This window comes from Tasmannia lanceolata, unplaced genomic scaffold (assembly GCF_043159265.1).
Source record: "Tasmannia lanceolata isolate RefF3 unplaced genomic scaffold, GAP_Taslan_0.1 ptg000003l, whole genome shotgun sequence".
Lineage (NCBI taxonomy): Eukaryota > Viridiplantae > Streptophyta > Magnoliopsida > Canellales > Winteraceae > Tasmannia > Tasmannia lanceolata.
Window position 1 is genome coordinate 38,278,186 of NW_027518680.1, and position 21,005 is coordinate 38,299,190.

Sequence of the window (21,005 nt, forward strand, 5' to 3'; positions counted from 1 at the left end):
CGTCAACAGCACACACATAAATATTTGCCTCAACCGACTATCTACTTAGAAACCCATATGTATTCAAATTCCTTTCAACCACAACACCTCATGATTCTAAATAGATCCCACATAAATTCCTAGGAAATAACTTTAGATAAAACAACACAACTCAAAGATTGTGAACCGACTCAACTCTAATGCCGACTCTCCGTCCTAGGTCCCACCAAGTAGTAATCAAATTTCTAGTTTTTTTTTTTTTTTTTTTGTTAGCGTGAGATGGACGAATGCTGCCGAATTCTCCTTCTTATATAATTTTAGAAGTGTTATTATTCCATTCAACTTCTCACAGAGTTTGCTGAGAAAAGAACTAAAGGTCTTGTTTACTTATTAAAACATGATAGAGTTCAAGTGGGTCCCACCCAATGTGTACTAGCTCTAAGAATGGAGAGAGAAAGAGAGTTGCATCAGCCAAGGAAAGAATGTATTATCTAGAATTACATGCATGTATTCTATTTCCTTTCAACTCCCTTCCATAAGCTAGAATTTACTTTAGAAAACAATTCCCACAGAGTTCCATTGACTCTTAAACTAAGATGACTTTAAGTAGGTCCCACATGGTATGGGCAAATTCTTATTTTAATACAACTCTATGAGTTTGTGATAAGATCATGTTACCCAAATTTGTGTTCCTCTTCATGTTGACCGAACTCTCACTCCTCATAAAAAATGGTGGCGCCCCATCAATGTTAACCGATTATGCATCTCCTAAAAATCCTTGTGTATTCATAGTGGGTCCCATTTAATAGTTGACCGTACATGTATCCCCATTAAATTCAAATAAGAATTTAATGGGCCTCATCCATGTTTTTCCGAATTCCCATCTTCCATCATAGTTTTCGACCATAGTAGGTCCCACTTGTGTTAGCAATTTGAAAACCCAAAAATGATAATCCCACTCTCCGGCCGAATTCGTCCCTCTCAATTTCATGAAAAATAAAATCCTCAGAGAAAACGAATGGAAATGGAACAGAAAATAGATGGAAAGTTGAGGAAATTGTGGAATCGAAAATGAAATTCACTACAACAAAAAGGCTTTTAGCAGTGGGAAATAAATGTTGCGTCGCTATATATTATAGCAGCGGTTGTTACCGCTGCCAAATAGACCGCTTGTGTATAAAACTATTAGCAGCGGTCCAAAACGCTACTACATATCTAACTATGGATTGGGTTTAACATATAGCAGCGGTCTTAACCGCTGCTGAAGCTGTTACATACACTAGCGGTACCCATAACAGCGGTGAAGACTGCTACTAAATATCTAACTATGGATTGGCTTTAGCAACTTATAGCAGCGGTCTTAACCGCTGCCGACGTTGTTACATAGCGGTACGAGTAGCAGCGGTGAGGACCGCTACTAAATATCTAACAATGGATTGGGAAGTTACAGTTTTTTTTTTTTTTTTGGAATTTAATTTGCAGCAGATCCCAAAACACGGGAATAACAAATTTGTTTGATACATAACCTGTTTTACAATTAGAACATGTTATATACACATCACATTTATAAAAACCAAAAACTATACTATTTCAATCGATCAATGTTCACATCAACATTAAAAAAAAAATGTGTTTACATCACTGGAGTTTTCGCCTTCATTCATTCTTGTTGATTACTGTAAAGTCAAATTAGGATACATAGAATCGACACCCAACCAAGACAACACTGTCAAATTTCATTTCCACATGTGATATAGTATGATGCACTGTATTCAGCCTGAATTCCTTTTCCCCCATCCTTGGGCAAAGAGTTATTCACAAACAGCATCCCTGCAAGAAACAAACACATTTGCCTATGAGTACATTTGAACAACTAGTGGGACACCCGTGCGATGCACAGGGCGACCAATAAAAGAATGCTTTATAACTTCTTTTTTTAAAGAAAGAAAGTACATTCGTAAGGAGAGAAATTCTAGAATGAAGGGAGCCCTTGAAAAAAAGAGGTGAAAGGGCTCCCCCATTGGTTGCACATCACCATTGGTTGCCTATCATTGTTAAAGTTGAATAGTATTTAGGGGTTTTAGATGGTTTTTTAGTTAAGTTGGGTCTCCTTAAAAGTATAGACAGGTTAGATTAAATCAAGTATAGACTAGGGTTTGGAGGGATGCATTGCTCTTTTGAAGTATTGTAGAAGCTTTTCTTATATTGGAATGAAATTTATTCTTCCTGTTTGTGTGATACTTGAGGTTCTTCTCTTTGAGTAAGTCTAGAAGGTCATGTGATTGATGGCATAATATTAGGTGATTTCTTTTGTTCTTGGGTTAACTAATAAAATTGCTCAGTCAAATATTTTGGGATCTTCAAGTGCAGTTTCTGCTGAATTTTTGTGTGAGAATTTGAGAGGTAAACTTTGGGAGAAAAGGGAAATTTTGGATGTATGTTGAATATAATGTGAAGAATTTTCCTCGTGTTATAAAGGTTAAGCAGAAAAGCAAAGCAATGAATGTATATTCACATGCATTTGTGCACCACTATAGATAACCAACATGAAATAACATCTCAGGGCAATAGGCCAAAGCAATAGATTATGTAGGCATGGTTTCCATAACTTTCTAATCCCCTTTGTATAATTGTTGGCGATTGCATTCCCAATCGATTATCCAGAGACAGGGTTTTCTATTACGGAGACAAGTATTTTATATTTATATTTGAAATTTATGATGCTACTAGTAAGAAAAGATGTTTTCCCCCTTTGACCGCTTTGTTTACCAAATTTTAATTTTTTGTAACTGAGAGAATGGAAGAACAGGCTGTAAGCCTGTAAAGCTGCAAAATCAAATAAAAGAATGAGAGACCAGGACTTGCCTCCAAAGTTGCAAATGACTCCTTAATTCCTGAGACTTCCTCTTGAAGAGAACAGATGAAAAGCAATGCATCCATCCATTTGAACGCAAAAGGAATATCCACCAAGATCTTTAGGAACCTCTCTGCAGGGCCAAGACGGGACAGCTCACCGCTATATAGCCTGAGCTTCAGTTCTTCTTCTGTACTTGGTGCCATCTTCAACAGCGTTTGGAGGAGCTCCGTAGGAATCTCATTTCCTGTTTGGACAAACAATTTTAGAACATGAGGGGGTGATGAGTAAAACCTTATATACCAATAACCTTTTCAATATCAAGTCACAAGCAATTATAGTCCTAAACATGAAAAAGAAAAATGGATATATTATTATTTTTATTTTTTTTTCTAAAATGGATATATTATTGTATGTGCATATGTGATACATATAATATAAAAATACATGTGAGACATATTTTTGTGACAACTCACGCCCCACCATAATCAGCAGTACCAATATAAAGAAGAGAAAGGCACGTCCCAGAGATGGGACAATAGCAGAGACTAACCCACTTCAAGTGTTCACTACTTGTCTAAAATATGGCCTCAGATTTACATGACAAAAAGTAAAAATAAGAACAGGCATATTTCCAATAGTTTTATCGCAAGTTTTTTTTCCTTCTCCATAAAAAAGAAGAAAACTCACCCCCGAGAAGTGCATCACAGACTTCTTCTATTGTCACATTCAATGCCTTCAAAAGTATTGCTAAATTCTGTGATTTTTTGGGATCAAGAATCTGAATATATTGGGTTGAAGGGTCATACGATGAAGATTCTTTCTTGTGCTCATTTTTGGATTTATCAACAGAGTTATACCCAAAGAGACTCTCTATCATCTCTTCACTGAACCTGTCAATTCAGAATCAATTGTTTGTGTCTTAGATGGCCAATCTTATTTCAGTCTCCATAAACAGAAAAAAAAATGAGTTAAATATAGGCCTTACTGGAATGATCCTGAACTAATCTGATTCCAGACCATTGACTGATCAGGGTTTGCAAGAACTTTATCCCAGAAGAATGGCTTCAACTTAGTTTTTGGCGCCTCAGCTCCAATCTTTGCTCCAGATTCCAGGGCAGAAGCACTTTTTACCTTATTGTTTGGTCCAAGAGGTGGGGGTTGAGTCACTTTTGAAGACGAATTAAATTGGGGAGGACGAGGAGGAGGAAAAGCAACCTTTGGTGGCTGAGGTGGGCCTGGGCCAGGATTCCAGTAGGTATGGGTGGTGGAGGTGGTGGACCAGGAGGATGTGGTGGGCCAGGAGGACGTGGCGGACCAGGAGGGGGAGGGGGAGGACTAGCCCTAATGGGAGGAGTGTGGGACATGATCCCGCGAGAGGGGCGTGGGGCGCGAGCCGCCGCGCTCTCTCTTGGTCTCTCGTACCCACGCGATTGGCGTGTGCATTTTTAATTGTTGATTTTAATTCGTCTTTCCTGTGGACTTGGGATCACTAGGGCAATCCGAATTCCACACGAAAGAGACTGACAGAGTCGCCACCTAGATGTGGGATCTAGGACCCGAATTAACCAGAAATCTAGACTCGCTACCTGGTTACGAGAATGGAAGGTATGGGGAGTTATCCGCCACATGCACCATTCCTGCCCGATAATCGGTCTTCGATTCCAAAAGCTAACTCTTTTAAATTTATTTTAAATGGCTCATTCAACTCTATGTTAATGTGCGAACTACGTGACATGCATCCTATGATCTAATTTCAATGTGAATCCTAAATGTGTATCTTGATTTATTAATTTGTCTGGATTCATTCTAAATGAAAGTTCTCCTAGAATTCTAATTTCAAGGAAAGCCCTAAATGATTTGATTAAGCATTTACAAGAAAATTAATATCCAAAACACCACAATTTGTTGTGGTGCCGACTCGCGGGTGGTATGCCATCAGACATCCAAGCTGCCTACGTACCCAAGCCTCATTGGGATCAGAGTCGACGTAGTTCGGTGCACCTAAGCTAAGCTACATATGCCTAACTCAACTAGGACACCGACTTAGACGGATTTGACTGTTTCAACAGTTTTAAGAGGAATTATTTAATTCAAGTTGAGGATTTTATTATCTTAGGATTTCATCTAAGATACTATATGATTCTTATCTGAATGCAAGTTGTCCCTTAGACTAATGCAGGTTTTGCCTACATCCTAGTTTACTAGGCTTGTCCTAGGGAAAGATCGGGTGACTAGTGTAACTAGACCTATGGTACGGTTGCTATTCATAGCAAGCGTCCGTGATGAGGCTGGACTCCTAACTCTAGGACTCCCTAAAACCTAGGACGCGGCACGACACCAGTGTTCCTAAATTGGGCTCTAATGGTTCTTAGATTGGAAACCATAATCCAATGGTTCCGAAAGACACAAGATAAATCGATTTAAGTTCTCGAGGTTAATGAGTTTCAGATTTCGAAGATTTTCAGTTTCTAGACATTTAAGGATTACCAATGGTTCTAGGGTTCACCAATTTCGGCCTTGAATGGCATCCAAAGGAGGGAATCGTGCGCTCTTTCCTTGTGCAATTTAATACTTAGGTTATAGCATCTTATTGCCTGGCAGAATCTCAGGATTTCCGTGGACACCAACCTCGGAGCCAACAACATGCTATAACTTAAATATTCAAATTGTCAAAGATCAAGTTGCAATTGGGATACGATTATGGATGCACTGGCCATTTTTCCAGGAAAATCTAAAGATCCTAAAATTTCTGTTTCAATGGATTAAGGAGTGAACATGTGACAGAATTTTAAAGTTCTTTAGGAATTTTTATATGATTTTCAATTAATTTCGAATTTTCCATGGATTTTATCAATTTTAAGCATATGAGCGGTTTTACAAGTGAAATTGTAGCAAACGAATTCGAAATGAGTTGAAATTTCTACAGCAGCAAGATATGATGAAATGTAGCTTACGGAAAGAGTTTTTACAGATTTTTACATTAAGCTCATATTTAATTTCGATTTAACAATTGATTGACCAGATTGCACAAATAACACAGAAACCACTAGAAATATGAATCTAAATTCAATGAAATTTCTACATGAATAAGATATAAGTAAAAATAACATACTGAGAAATTTTCATGAATTTTGGAAACCATTTACTATCAGTTTCAGATTTTTTAATTTTCAGACCAGATTATGAATTAACCCTACATCCCATATGAAAACAGATCCAAATCACTTGAAACTTTTACAGTAACTAGAAATGTGAGATTGAAGACTACTGTAAAAATTTTAAGAATTTTAGTTGTGATCTGATGTCAGTAACAATTCCTCCAAAAGCTGGTAAATTTCAAAGAAAGCATAAAATAATATACCAAACAAATTCTCAAAATTCTCCAAATTTCATGGTAGAATGTACTGGTATCATATTAGTTTCCCACGAAATTTCATTAATTTTGGAATTCATTTAGTATATATTTTATTTTCGAAACACTCATGGAGATCATGATTTTGAGCATACATATTTAATTTTCAACTAAATCCAATTAAATACTAAAAATCATGCAAATATACCAAATAATTCTAGAAAAATCTAAAAATTAAGTACCTACCTGTGATCGAAATCCTCGCCGAATCCGAGAGCCGAAAAATTCGAAAATCGCACCGCCGCTTGATCCGCTTCCGCTTTCTTTCTCTTTTTCTTTGTTTTATTTTCTTTTATATTTTTTTTTATATGGAACAAGGGAGAGAGATGGGGAGAAACAAATAAGGAGAGAAAGTAGATAATGATAGTGTGAGAGTGAGAGAGTGAGAGATATTGAGGGAGAGAAAGAGAAAACTATCCAAAAACAATGTGTTGTTTTTTTTTCTCCTCCTCTCATCACCTCTCTTTATATAGTGAAAAACTTAGTGGAGAGGTGGAAATAAACAATGAGAATGGTGGGTGTGGTGGAGAATAATGGAAATAAACAATGAGAATGGTGGGTGTGGTGGAGAATAATGGAATATATAATGGTAATGGTGGGAATTGTGGTGGGGAATAATGGAATATATAATGTGAATGGTGGGTGTGGTGGAGAATAATGGAAATAAACAATGGTAATTGTGGGAATGGTGGTGGGAATAATGGAATATATAATGGTAATGGTGGGAATGGTGGTGGGAATAATGGAATATATAATGGTAATGGTGGGAATGGTGGTGGGGATAATGGAATATATAATGGTAATGGTGGGAATGGTGGTGGGAATAATGGAATATATAATGGTAATGGTGGGAATGGTGGTGGGGATAATGGAATATATAATGGTAATGGTGGGAATGGTGGTGGGGATAATGGAATATATAATGGTAATGGAGATAATGGTGTTATTTTAAAGGGAAAAATGAAGTTAGTGGAAATGGTAGAGAAAGTTAAGTCATGCTAATGGTGAGTCCCACATCAGCGGGTTCCGCACAAGCGGGTCCCACATCAGCGGCCCTACACAAGCGGGTCCCACATCAGCGGGTCCCACACAAACGGGTCCCACATCAGCGGGTCCCACACAAACGGGTCCCACACTAGCAGGTCCCACACTAGCAGGTCCCACACCAGCGGGTCCCACACAAACGGGTCCTACACTAGCAGGTCCCACACTAGCAGGTCCCACACCAGCGGGTCCCACACAAACGGGTACAAATTCTCCCTAGTTTAGATTTTTCTGAATAATCCTTCTCAACATTTAGCGGGAAAATGCGAAACACGACGGAAATGACCAAAAATATTTAGAAATGTAACAAACGGATGCGGGAAAGAAAGACATTGGAAAACCGACGGAAAACAAACCCTAATTTCTTTATCGATTAAGGTAGAGCAAAATGGGGTGTCTACAGATGCCCCTCTTTGGTAGAGATGACGTAGTCATCGAATACCAAAGTCAAAATGACAGAGCCATTTTGCGTAGCTTTAATCGACAAAAGACTCTACACAAAACGGAGCCTAGACGCAAACATTTACTACCTAATGCAAGACCCTAAATGAAATCCTAGAATTAGAACATAATAAGAAATCCTGATGCGGTGCCGTTCACAAACGGGCAACGAGAGAATGAGATACCAGTTTCGAATGGATTCCGAAGAGAAAGAACAAAGATCGTTCTCAAGCGGTTTTTAAAAGAAAATGAGACATCTTTCACAAGCGGGCTCAAGGAGGATAAGAGACCATTCACAAATGGACTCAGAAAATGAGGTACCGTTTACAAACGGGCTCAAAGAGAACACGGGACCATTCACAAATGGACTCGAGAAACGAGGCACCGTTCACAAACGGGCTCAAGGAGAACATGAGACCATTCACAAATGGACTCAGAAAATGAGGTACCGTTCACAGACGGGCTTAAGGAGAGGACGAGACCATTCACAAATGGACTCGAGAAACGAGGCACTGTTCACAAACGTGCTCAAGGAGAACATGAGACCATTCACAAATAGACTCAGAAAATGAGGTACCGTTCACAAACGGGCTCAAAGAGAAGACGAGACCATTCACAAATGGACTCGAGAAACGAGGCACCGTTCACAAACGGGTTTAAGGAGAAGACGAGACCATTCACAAATGGACTCGAGAAACGAGGCACCGTTCACAAACGGGCTCAAGGAGAAGACGAGACCATTCACAAATGGACTCGAGAAACGAGGCACCGTTCACAAACGGGCTCAAGGAGAATAAGAGACCATTCACAAATGGACTCAGAAAATGAGGTACCGTTCACAAACGGGCTCAAGGAGAAGACGAGACCATTCACAAATGGACTCGAGAAACGAGGCACCGTTCACAAACGGGCTCAAGGAGAACATGAGACCATTCATAAATGGACTCGAGAAATGAGGCACCGTTCACAAACGGGCTCAAAGAAACAAGATAGCTTCAACAACGAAGAATTTAGAGATTTTTCATAAACTTGAATTTGACGTAGGATTGGATTTGATGAATTTTTGATTTTTCAGAAATAAGGCACCGTCCACAAACGGGCTCAAGGAGGACATGAGATCATTCACAAATGGACTCAGAAAAATGAGACACCGTTCACAAACGGGTTCAAGGAGAAGACGGGACCATTCACAAATGGACTCGAGAAACGAGGCACCGTTCACAAACGGGCTCAAAGAAACAAGATAGCTTTGATTGATGAATTCAACAATGAAGAATTTAGAGTTTTTTCATGAACTTGAATTTGACATAGGATTGGATTTGATGAATTTTTGATTTTTCAGAAATAAGGCACCGTCCACAAACGGGCTCAAGGAGGACATGAGACCATAAATGGACTCAGAAAAATGAGACACCGTTCACAAACGGGTTCAAGGAGAAGATGAGACCATTTAGAAATGGACTCGAGAAAAGAGGCACCGTTCACAAACAGGCTCAAAGAAACAAGATAGCTTTGATTGATGAATTCAACAACGAAGAATTTAGAGATTTTTCATGAACTTGAATTTGACATAGGATTGGATTTGATGAATTTTTGATTTTTTGAACTTAATGAAATCGGGGATGTTACAGATCGTGCTTGACAAAGATATCGGAAACTAGGACTTTGACGAATGATGAAACGGCAAACCGTGACGAATGATGAAACGGTAAACCAAAGAACCATTACTAACAAGAATGGATTAGAAACACTTTTATGAAACTTCAACAAGATTTTTCTCAAAGAGACTGCTGGTCTTGTCTTTGGGGATTTGGATGACTGAAACCTTGAACAAGACACTTGAAATTGGTAATCTAGAACAACGGCTCTCTTGGATATAATCATGGAAAAGTGGGACTTGCCTCTTGATAGGTGTTTAGATAAACATTTCTTGACCAAGATAGTATTTAACTAACTGGAAGGAAATTCTGAATTTTAACGGTTCATCTTTCTGAGAAATTGGCTCGACCATCATTGCATCTGAGGCTCTTCCAAGCTTAAGATGCCTTCCTGGAGTATGATCTTTTTACGGAAACTGGGCTTTCTGATGTTTCTACTTCTGAATTCTTCTGGGTTGATCATCTTTGAAATGAAGCTGTTTGACTGGATTCTCAAGCTCTTTCAGGTACAATCGCAGGGAGCTGACGAAGCCGGGCCTCCTTCACCGAGACAGTTGCATCATTTTGGACACAAGGACGACGATTGACTCTTTTTAAAGAGAAAACTTAGATAAAAGACACTACTCAAAGGATTGAGGAGCTCTGAAGGAATGAACATAGAATAACAACGATTGATTAACTATACTGACAGACACAGTAATGCTTCTGACTTAGTTAACGTTTTATTTGGTAAGTCTATCCTTTCAAGGAATATTTTTTTCAATTGGTAAACACTGGACTTTTTCCTTAAAACAGTAATGCCTCAATGATTTAATTACAACTCCTAGGATTGCTTAGCTCCAATGCCCCCCAGTTTTGAGGATGTCACTTGAATTTGCTTGAACTTCAGTTGATCTTCAGTCCTGATACCGGCTGTAGCCTTCTTACAATGATTCTCTTACCATGACCAAGTCACCTCTTCAGGGTTTTTAACTTGGCGGACCGTGGTAGCCTTAACTTTTGCCTGAACCGCCCTTCTAGGTTTTCGATTCAGCAGGCTATCCCCTTAGCTTTTGCCTGAACCGCCCTTCTAGGTTTTCGATTCAGCAGGCTATCCCCTTAGCTTTTGCCTAAGCCGCCCTTTCGCGTTTTCAACTTAGCAGGGAATGATCTTAAATTTTGCCTAAACCGCCCTTTCAGGTTTTCAGTCTAGCAGATCTTCAAACTCCATTTTTTTTTATTCATCATCATTTTTTTTTTTTTCGGGACCTAGATCATTAGTTCTGAACACCGGAAGGACTTTATAGGTAGGATAGGGCTTTTCAAAGAATGGCTTAAGGTTCAACAAAGATTTCGACAGAACCTGTGAATAGGTTGCCTACATATCCCAAGGTAGGAATCAGGTCGTGTATAGTTCAGGGCGAATGCCCCTAGTTTGAAGATAAATTGTTCGAAAGTTTATTGATTTTTCTTTTTTTTTTCTTTTTTCTGGAATAATTGACTTCTCTTCTTTAGGAACTTGTCCCCTTTTTTTTTTTCTGAAAGGATTGAATTTCTTTTTTTTTTTTTGGATTGATTGAATTGCTTTTCTTTTTTGAATTGACCGAACTCAGTTTAACCGAGCTGCCTACGTACCCTAGTGTAGGGATCAGGTCTCGCGTAGTTCGGGGCGAATGCCCCTAGTTTGAAGATAAATTGTTCGAAGGTTAATTGATTTTTTCCTTTTTTTCTTTCTTTCTGGAATGATTGACCTCTCTTCTTTTGGAACTGGTCCCTCTTTTTTTTTTTTTTTTTTTTTTGGAACGATTACATTTCTTTTCCTTTTTTCTTTTTTTTTGAATCGACCGAACTCGGTTTAACCGAGCTGCCTACGTACCCCAGTGTAGGGATCAGGTCTCGCGTAGTTCGGGGCGAATGCCCCTAGTTTGATGGGTTTTCAAGAAAATTTCATTTAGGCTCGAAGGGTTTGCAAACCAGTATTCTTTTGACGTTGGGTTCTGATTTTGGGATTTATTCAGCCAAAGGAGGCCTTCCGATGTTCAGATTGGGAATCGATCTAGGTTACTAGAGTCCCTCTGGTACTGATTATTATTTTTTTTTTCATTTTTTTTTTCGGAGTTTGACGGCATTTCCAGGTAAGAGATAATGGATCTTCTTCTTTCAAGATTCTAATACGTGCTTTCGACTTTCATAGAGCGAAACTTGTTCTTTGACATCGTCCATTTATGGATTTGTAACTCTTGATATCTGATGACCACTTTTCAATACTTGCTCTTGAACTTCTTATCTTGAATTTGTTAGCTTCATGTTATGAATTTGAGAACCAAGGTCATTGATTGGAAATATGAAAGTTGTTTCCACTCCATGCCCTTTGCATAGCATATGATATTCACTTCATTCTTTCTTGAACCTTCTATCTGGGTCTTTCTCTTGGCATTAATGGTAACGCTTACCGGACCATCTTTTTATCCTCAAAATGGGTTTACCAATTCTTCACACTCTTCAGAGGGTAATGTATTTTCAATCGGCATTTACTGGATCAAGGTTTCAGTGCCAGTGTTTACCACTTCAATTTCATCTTTGAAAAGCTGGGATTGGCGCTCCTCCTCTTATTCAAGTAATTGCTGTGACTCAAGTGGAGTTTCGTCAATTTTGTCCTCATTTGAGGAGGGAGTCTTACTTTAAGATCAGAAGCAAACTTAAGAAACAGACACAAGTGAATTATTGGACACGACCTATCCTGAACATGCTCAGGATTCACAACTCTAAATAAAAAAGAGAGATGAGTTACCTGGACTAGGCATTGACCTTGAAATGTAAGACCGGACTCAACAATTGTACTGACCATGATGACTGATTCGCATAGGGGAATGCCCCTAGTTCAAGGATTATGATAGTGAACTCTGAAGGACTTAGCAAAATATTCTTGAAAAAGGTAGCCCCTAGAGGAGGAAGAGATCAAGGGTACAGGCAAGATTGGATCATCAAGATTGCACGATCAAATGATTGAGACACAATTTCCGCCAATGAAGACACAATCGAATCCCACAAGAGACGAATGATAGACACATGATCAAAATGTGAGATTGCATAGGATTACTTTCAACGGGTAGATCAAGAATAACTAATCCTATGAGATCTTTGGAAATGATGGGATTTATATCCTAACCCCAAAGGAAAAGTTTTTAGTCTTCGCACATTTTAACAGTGTTACCTGAAGGCATCAACCTTACTCCTAATCTAGCGGAGTGGAGAGAGGATCTCGACTCATGACTTTGTTCGTGTATCTAAGGACCGATCGTAGCCATTGGAAAATGGACTACGGCCTAATCTAGACACAAATGGGTAAGATATCCTAAACTAGGCTCACACATGTGGTGCACATGTGTTCGTATACTGCATGCATGTGTGGGTTAATCTAGGGGTAAGGCCAAGAGTCCCCTTAGCGCGAATCCCTGTTCGATATACTGTACCAGTGTCCGGCGTATCAGTACGTGAACAAGAGATCCGTTTACGTACCATAAAGGTACTAGGCTAAGGGTGGAATGCTTCTCTAGCACAGAGGCACCAGGTGATGAAATCCCAGTCAACCATGCTAGATAACACTCCGGGTTCCTAAAATAGGACGTGTGTGCATGTGAGATGCAGGGGTTTAGATGAAAGTGATGTAAGTGTGTGCAATAAGTTCGCGCAATCTATGATGCCTTCAGGTTTTGTTAGATTAAGTTTGAGTATATGTGATGAGAAAATAAAGCATACAAACTAATCTAACAAGCATAAAAAAGATAGAGTTTTCATGAGCCAGTTAAAATAGATTCAAATGAGTTATCCTTTGGAATTGTAATGAAGTTAGGTGGTCCCCAGCAGAGTCGCCAGACTGTGGGACATGATCCCGCGAGAGGGGCGTGGGGCGCGAGCCGCCGCGCTCTCTCTTGGTCTCTCGTACCCACGCGATTGGCGTGTGCATTTTTAATTGTTGATTTTAATTCGTCTTTCCTGTGGACTTGGGATCACTAGGGCAATCCGAATTCCACACGAAAGAGACTGACAGAGTCGCCACCTAGATGTGGGATCTAGGACCCGAATTAACCAGAAATCTAGACTCGCTACCTGGTTACGAGAATGGAAGGTATGGGGAGTTATCCGCCACATGCACCATTCCTGCCCGATAATCGGTCTTCGATTCCAAAAGCTAACTCTTTTAAATTTATTTTAAATGGCTCATTCAACTCTATGTTAATGTGCGAACTACGTGACATGCATCCTATGATCTAATTTCAATGTGAATCCTAAATGTGTATCTTGATTTATTAATTTGTCTGGATTCATTCTAAATGAAAGTTCTCCTAGAATTCTAATTTCAAGGAAAGCCCTAAATGATTTGATTAAGCATTTACAAGAAAATTAATATCCAAAACACCACAATTTGTTGTGGTGCCGACTCGCGGGTGGTATGCCATCAGACATCCAAGCTGCCTACGTACCCAAGCCTCATTGGGATCAGAGTCGACGTAGTTCGGTGCACCTAAGCTAAGCTACATATGCCTAACTCAACTAGGACACCGACTTAGACGGATTTGACTGTTTCAACAGTTTTAAGAGGAATTATTTAATTCAAGTTGAGGATTTTATTATCTTAGGATTTCATCTAAGATACTATATGATTCTTATCTGAATGCAAGTTGTCCCTTAGACTAATGCAGGTTTTGCCTACATCCTAGTTTACTAGGCTTGTCCTAGGGAAAGATCGGGTGACTAGTGTAACTAGACCTATGGTACGGTTGCTATTCATAGCAAGCGTCCGTGATGAGGCTGGACTCCTAACTCTAGGACTCCCTAAAACCTAGGACGCGGCACGACACCAGTGTTCCTAAATTGGGCTCTAATGGTTCTTAGATTGGAAACCATAATCCAATGGTTCCGAAAGACACAAGATAAATCGATTTAAGTTCTCGAGGTTAATGAGTTTCAGATTTCGAAGATTTTCAGTTTCTAGACATTTAAGGATTACCAATGGTTCTAGGGTTCACCAATTTCGGCCTTGAATGGCATCCAAAGGAGGGAATCGTGCGCTCTTTCCTTGTGCAATTTAATACTTAGGTTATAGCATCTTATTGCCTGGCAGAATCTCAGGATTTCCGTGGACACCAACCTCGGAGCCAACAACATGCTATAACTTAAATATTCAAATTGTCAAAGATCAAGTTGCAATTGGGATACGATTATGGATGCACTGGCCATTTTTCCAGGAAAATCTAAAGATCCTAAAATTTCTGTTTCAATGGATTAAGGAGTGAACATGTGACAGAATTTTAAAGTTCTTTAGGAATTTTTATATGATTTTCAATTAATTTCGAATTTTCCATGGATTTTATCAATTTTAAGCATATGAGCGGTTTTACAAGTGAAATTGTAGCAAACGAATTCGAAATGAGTTGAAATTTCTACAGCAGCAAGATATGATGAAATGTAGCTTACGGAAAGAGTTTTTACAGATTTTTACATTAAGCTCATATTTAATTTCGATTTAACAATTGATTGACCAGATTGCACAAATAACACAGAAACCACTAGAAATATGAATCTAAATTCAATGAAATTTCTACATTAATAAGATATAAGTAAAAATAACATACTGAGAAATTTTCATGAATTTTGGAAACCATTTACTATCAGTTTCAGATTTTTTAATTTTCAGACCAGATTATGAATTAACCCTACATCCCATATGAAAACAGATCCAAATCACTTGAAACTTTTACAGTAACTAGAAATGTGAGATTGAAGACTACTGTAAAAATTTTAAGAATTTTAGTTGTGATCTGATGTCAGTAACAATTCCTCCAAAAGCTGGTAAATTTCAAAGAAAGCATAAAATAATATACCAAACAAATTCTCAAAATTCTCCAAATTTCATGGTAGAATGTACTGGTATCATATTAGTTTCCCACGAAATTTCATTAATTTTGGAATTCATTTAGTATATATTTTATTTTCGAAACACTCATGGAGATCATGATTTTGAGCATACATATTTAATTTTCAACTAAATCCAATTAAATACTAAAAATCATGCAAATATACCAAATAATTCTAGAAAAATCTAAAAATTAAGTACCTACCTGTGATCGAAATCCTCGCCGAATCCGAGAGCCGAAAAATTCGAAAATCGCACCGCCGCTTGATCCGCTTCCGCTTTCTTTCTCTTTTTCTTTGTTTTATTTTCTTTTATATTTTTTTTTATATGGAACAAGGGAGAGAGATGGGGAGAAACAAATAAGGAGAGAAAGTAGATAATGATAGTGTGAGAGTGAGAGAGTGAGAGATATTGAGGGAGAGAAAGAGAAAACTATCCAAAAACAATGTGTTGTTTTTTTTTCTCCTCCTCTCATCACCTCTCTTTATATAGTGAAAAACTTAGTGGAGAGGTGGAAATAAACAATGAGAATGGTGGGTGTGGTGGAGAATAATGGAAATAAACAATGAGAATGGTGGGTGTGGTGGAGAATAATGGAATATATAATGGTAATGGTGGGAATTGTGGTGGGGAATAATGGAATATATAATGTGAATGGTGGGTGTGGTGGAGAATAATGGAAATAAACAATGGTAATTGTGGGAATGGTGGTGGGAATAATGGAATATATAATGGTAATGGTGGGAATGGTGGTGGGAATAATGGAATATATAATGGTAATGGTGGGAATGGTGGTGGGGATAATGGAATATATAATGGTAATGGTGGGAATGGTGGTGGGAATAATGGAATATATAATGGTAATGGTGGGAATGGTGGTGGGGATAATGGAATATATAATGGTAATGGTGGGAATGGTGGTGGGGATAATGGAATATATAATGGTAATGGAGATAATGGTGTTATTTTAAAGGGAAAAATGAAGTTAGTGGAAATGGTAGAGAAAGTTAAGTCATGCTAATGGTGAGTCCCACATCAGCGGGTTCCGCACAAGCGGGTCCCACATCAGCGGCCCTACACAAGCGGGTCCCACATCAGCGGGTCCCACACAAACGGGTCCCACATCAGCGGGTCCCACACAAACGGGTCCCACACTAGCAGGTCCCACACTAGCAGGTCCCACACCAGCGGGTCCCACACAAACGGGTCCTACACTAGCAGGTCCCACACTAGCAGGTCCCACACCAGCGGGTCCCACACAAACGGGTACAAATTCTCCCTAGTTTAGATTTTTCTGAATAATCCTTCTCAACATTTAGCGGGAAAATGCGAAACACGACGGAAATGACCAAAAATATTTAGAAATGTAACAAACGGATGCGGGAAAGAAAGACATTGGAAAACCGACAGAAAACAAACCCTAATTTCTTTATCGATTAAGGTAGAGCAAAATGGGGTGTCTACAAGGAGACTTCATTCCTGGAGGAAGCGGAAGCGGTGGATGGGTATCACTAGTAACATGGGTATCAGCCGAGGAGGAATTGGCAACATTAGGGTCTACCGGTATAGAATTAAACTCCAAAGAAGAAGCATGTCTATTTAGGGTTGGGTTAATTTTAAACGATGAAGTTTCAAACTTCTCTTTGTAAATCGAGTTTCGTAAACCAAATGACTTCTCTGAAGAACCTGAAAGTTCAAATTTTAAAAAATATAATAAATCAGAACCTCATTTATAGAAGTTTATAATAACATGATTTGATCAGAAGTATCCCATACCAATAGAAAAATCGCTTATGCTTAAGGAGAGAAGGGGCCTCTCATCCTTTTGTCCATCTCCCGAGCTGTTGTTTTTGCAACATTTATGATAGCAATAGAAGAGTAGGGCAGCAAAAAGAAATGTCCCGGCTGCAATTGAAATAATGGCGACTGCAACTGTCCTTTTGCTGCTGCTGCTGCTGCTGCTGCTATTCGTCTCCGATGGTAGAAATGAAGGTCGCGTACTTGAGCCATGTGGACCTGGAGGATAAAATGACGGTCCCGGGGCCTCAACAGGGGATGGTGCCTGAACGCTGGCAGGTGCTATATCAGGTGATGGTATTGGACTGTGGCTAGGTGGTTCAAATACAGGGGCAGGGGCAGGGGCTGGGGTTGGTACTATGTTCTGAACTGATTGTCCAGCTAGATGCCGTCTATTGGACGGTTGCCAACCAAATAGGGATACAAGATACAAATCATACCAATTTCTAGACCCAACCTCTTTTCCGGAAAGGGGGGAATTTTGCTTGCTTAGACAAACCAAAAGGGTGTGCTTCATTTGTGGAGGCAGGACAGAGATGGCTTTCTGTAGGCTGCATTTTGTCAATGACCTTGCTTTCAAATTTATATTTGTAGAGTCGGAAGCAATATCCTCATGAAGGAAAATATCGGAATTTTTGACCGCTTCCTTGATCTTCATCAAATCTAGCCTGCAATAAATCCACAATTGCTCCGCCTGTAGTCATAGGATTTCACTATTCGTCAGTGTTTAAAAGGAAACAAAACAATATTAAAACATTGAAGGATGTCATGAGTTTTGGCATGAACACAAGTGTAGCCAGTGTTTAAAAAGAAACAAAACAATATCAACATCACCTCCTTCAACAATCCACCATCAGCCTCCTCTCCTCCATCTCAACATCACCTCCTTCAACAATCCACCATCAGCCCTCTCTCCAATACATCCCAACAACCATCATCTCTATACCTTATAAAGTTCCCATTTGGAATAGACAACACAGAGACATTAAGTAGCTTAAATTTGTACGAATTGTACATCAAAATACCTTACATAAAAATAACATAATGTGACAAAATACACTACATGTGTAGATTGACTGTAATGATGCACTACTTCAAACTTAGAAATGAAATATAAAGGTTCATACATCAACCATAGAAATGGAATAAGACAAAGGGACTGAAGTGCTTTGTGTTTGGTTAAGTACATCAAAACCCCATACAAAAAGTTACCAAAATCCATGCATGTACTAAAGATCAGAAATAGAAAAGACACAAGACACTGGCTTAAGTGCATCCTGTTCGTTTGACCTGCAAAAAAAATAAATTAGAATAAGTGACAGATTCAACAAAGTCGAAATAAATTTATTAATAAATAAAAGTATCATATACTTACAAAGGAAGAAACCCATGGCACATGTCCTCCTGCGGCGTCTCTAATAGTTTTGCGTCGTCCTGATGGTCTTATTAGAGGTTCAGTACCCACCATTGCAACCCTGATACTAACCAGAGAGAATCCATCTCCCATTGGTTTGCCATCAACTAGAGTCATCGGATCATCACTCATAAGAAGTCCCTTGGCCACTTCAAGCCCCGGTTCTTTCATGCTCATCAAAATAACCTTAGCAACATTAAAGAAATGAAGCCAAGTACATTTATACTCCAAAATTATAATAGTAAAGAAAATACATGATTAATTGGATGAAAACGTAAAATCCATTTATACCTCAGGGCGGGAGCGATCTATGTTGATACTAGAGGGGGACGAAGCATCCATTCGTGTAGGTGTCCCCTCAGCGGGAGCCTTAAATATTTTAAGGTAGATCCATCATTCAAAAGCATCATATCACAGATTTATAACTAACTCCTAACGAACAAAATTCAAATTTTACCTGGCTGCGCATGTAAGTCGATATGAAATCATCAGTCTTTTGGGTAATAGCCTCCTTAAACTGGCTATTCTCCTCCCTAAGTTGTTCAATTACATCTCTTTGTTGTTCGATCTGTGTACAGTAATTCATGCGACTTGAGGATGACCCAAATGTGTTACTCAAGTTTGCACCATATCCCATCATCCGTACTCGGCCACGCCTTTCTGATCCCACACACTGGGCAAAGCCGTCGTCCCTAGCAACAATGTCGGTAGTGGTAGCCTCTGGATGCTGTGTCTCATACTCTTTAAATTTGTTCTGAAAGTAAAATAAAGATAACTTATAAGAAAACTACCCAGTTAAACCAAGAAATATATAAATATAACATTTTATACCCTAACATACCATCAGTTCCTCTGAGGCTGGATCAACAGGCTTCCCATTCTTCTTGGTATGAGTACGCTTAAACATTTCGATGCGGCTAAGATTCCCACCCGCCTCACTATGTATCATTGCGAAACTCTTACTTCCTGCAGTATGCATACTTTTTTGTTTGGACCTATTAGCCTTATTGGTTTTACTCAGCTCCTGCAATTTAGAATTAATATAATATAAATTATAAATCTTTGAATGAAATCACAGAAAAACCAAAACAATAATATCACATCTTACCTGACCTAGCGGGGAACGCCAATGGATGCAAAGTTTCGTCCACTGCGATTGTTCTACTCTCGACTCTGTGCATGGCATATTTTCATCGAAGTACTGTTTTTTGATCTTACACTTCCAATTTTTCCATTTCAGACCGATATTACCAATCACCCAACTCTTATGTATCTCATGAACATCGTAAGTTTGCTAAAAGGCCATATAAAATGTTAATAATATGATGGAATTAAAATGAATGCAATAAGAAAATCTAACATAAATTTCATTTTCATCGTACCTGAACAATATCCCACACATCTTCTTTTTTTCATTCGGCATTTGTCTCCAATCAAGATAGTCAATGGGCAACTTAGGACCAATTCTCGCAACAGAGCCTAGGAAACTCGTGAATTTTTTCCCTGTTTTACCTATAGGTTGGCTCAGCTCATTGAACTTCACTCTCTTCTTCGGGCCTTGTTTTCCCCACGTATCTTTGCAATAAGTCGAACCCCGAGTCCTCCTCGACGAGGAGGGAACATCTTGTGTCTCTGAGGGCTGGGAGTGTGGCAGCTCATCCAAGTGCTGAGCCAGGTCATCTTGGTAGTGATCCTGAGCATCATCAGATGAATCTTGATCCGGTAACTGTGACGCTGGCCTCAAGAGATTTTGTCGTGTCATCTCTAATTACCTGCACAAGATTATCAATTGAGATTAGTATTTAAATTAAAAAACATACAACTAGTGTAAAAAAAGATAACAATTTCACAATTTAAAAGTGGGTCAAATAACAATGAGAGAACAAAATTATAGAAATAACAACAATGAATAATAATTTAAAATTTTGATGGTATGAATAATAATTTAACAAGTCCCTAGCTTAATGCATCAAATAAACAAACTAACCTACTAGTGAGGCTAATGCATCAAATGAAAAAAAATACTACAATAATAAGCATGAAAGGGCCAATTGTAGATATTCTAGTGGATGCTCCTTCATGAAACTAACAGCGTTTCGTGCCAATTGAAAATAATAATTTACAGTTTTGCCAAATAAATAAAATTGATTTAAGAGTGTAGTGACCATACTCTAGATCATCCATGTCAACATTAGCATCGTCAGTATCATCTTCGTCACTACCATCCGATTCACTATCACATTCTTCGTCATCATCTTGAATTTTCTGGGTCAAGGTTTCCAACGGTTCATCAAATATTGTCCCAACTATATCTGTCCGTTCCCATCTACCAATGTCTTCCAAATTTTGGATTTCCACTGCCTCGGTCTGGACATATGCTTCCTCATTTTCCCCACCCACGTCATACAAGTCCCTAGGTTTCGTCTTCACAACCACGTGCCAATCTTTTTTGCTGGGGTGATCTTGCACGTAGAATACCTGCTCAGCTTGAGATGCAAATACAAAAG

At 38.9% G+C, this 21,005-nt stretch overlaps 1 pseudogene; it reads right to left on the reverse strand.

Annotated features, from left to right (window-relative positions):
* Window positions 1-1,708: 1,708 nt before the first annotated feature.
* LOC143869755 (uncharacterized) lies at window positions 1,709-20,260 on the reverse strand (annotated as a pseudogene).
* Between the last annotated feature and the right edge of the window lie 745 nt (window positions 20,261-21,005).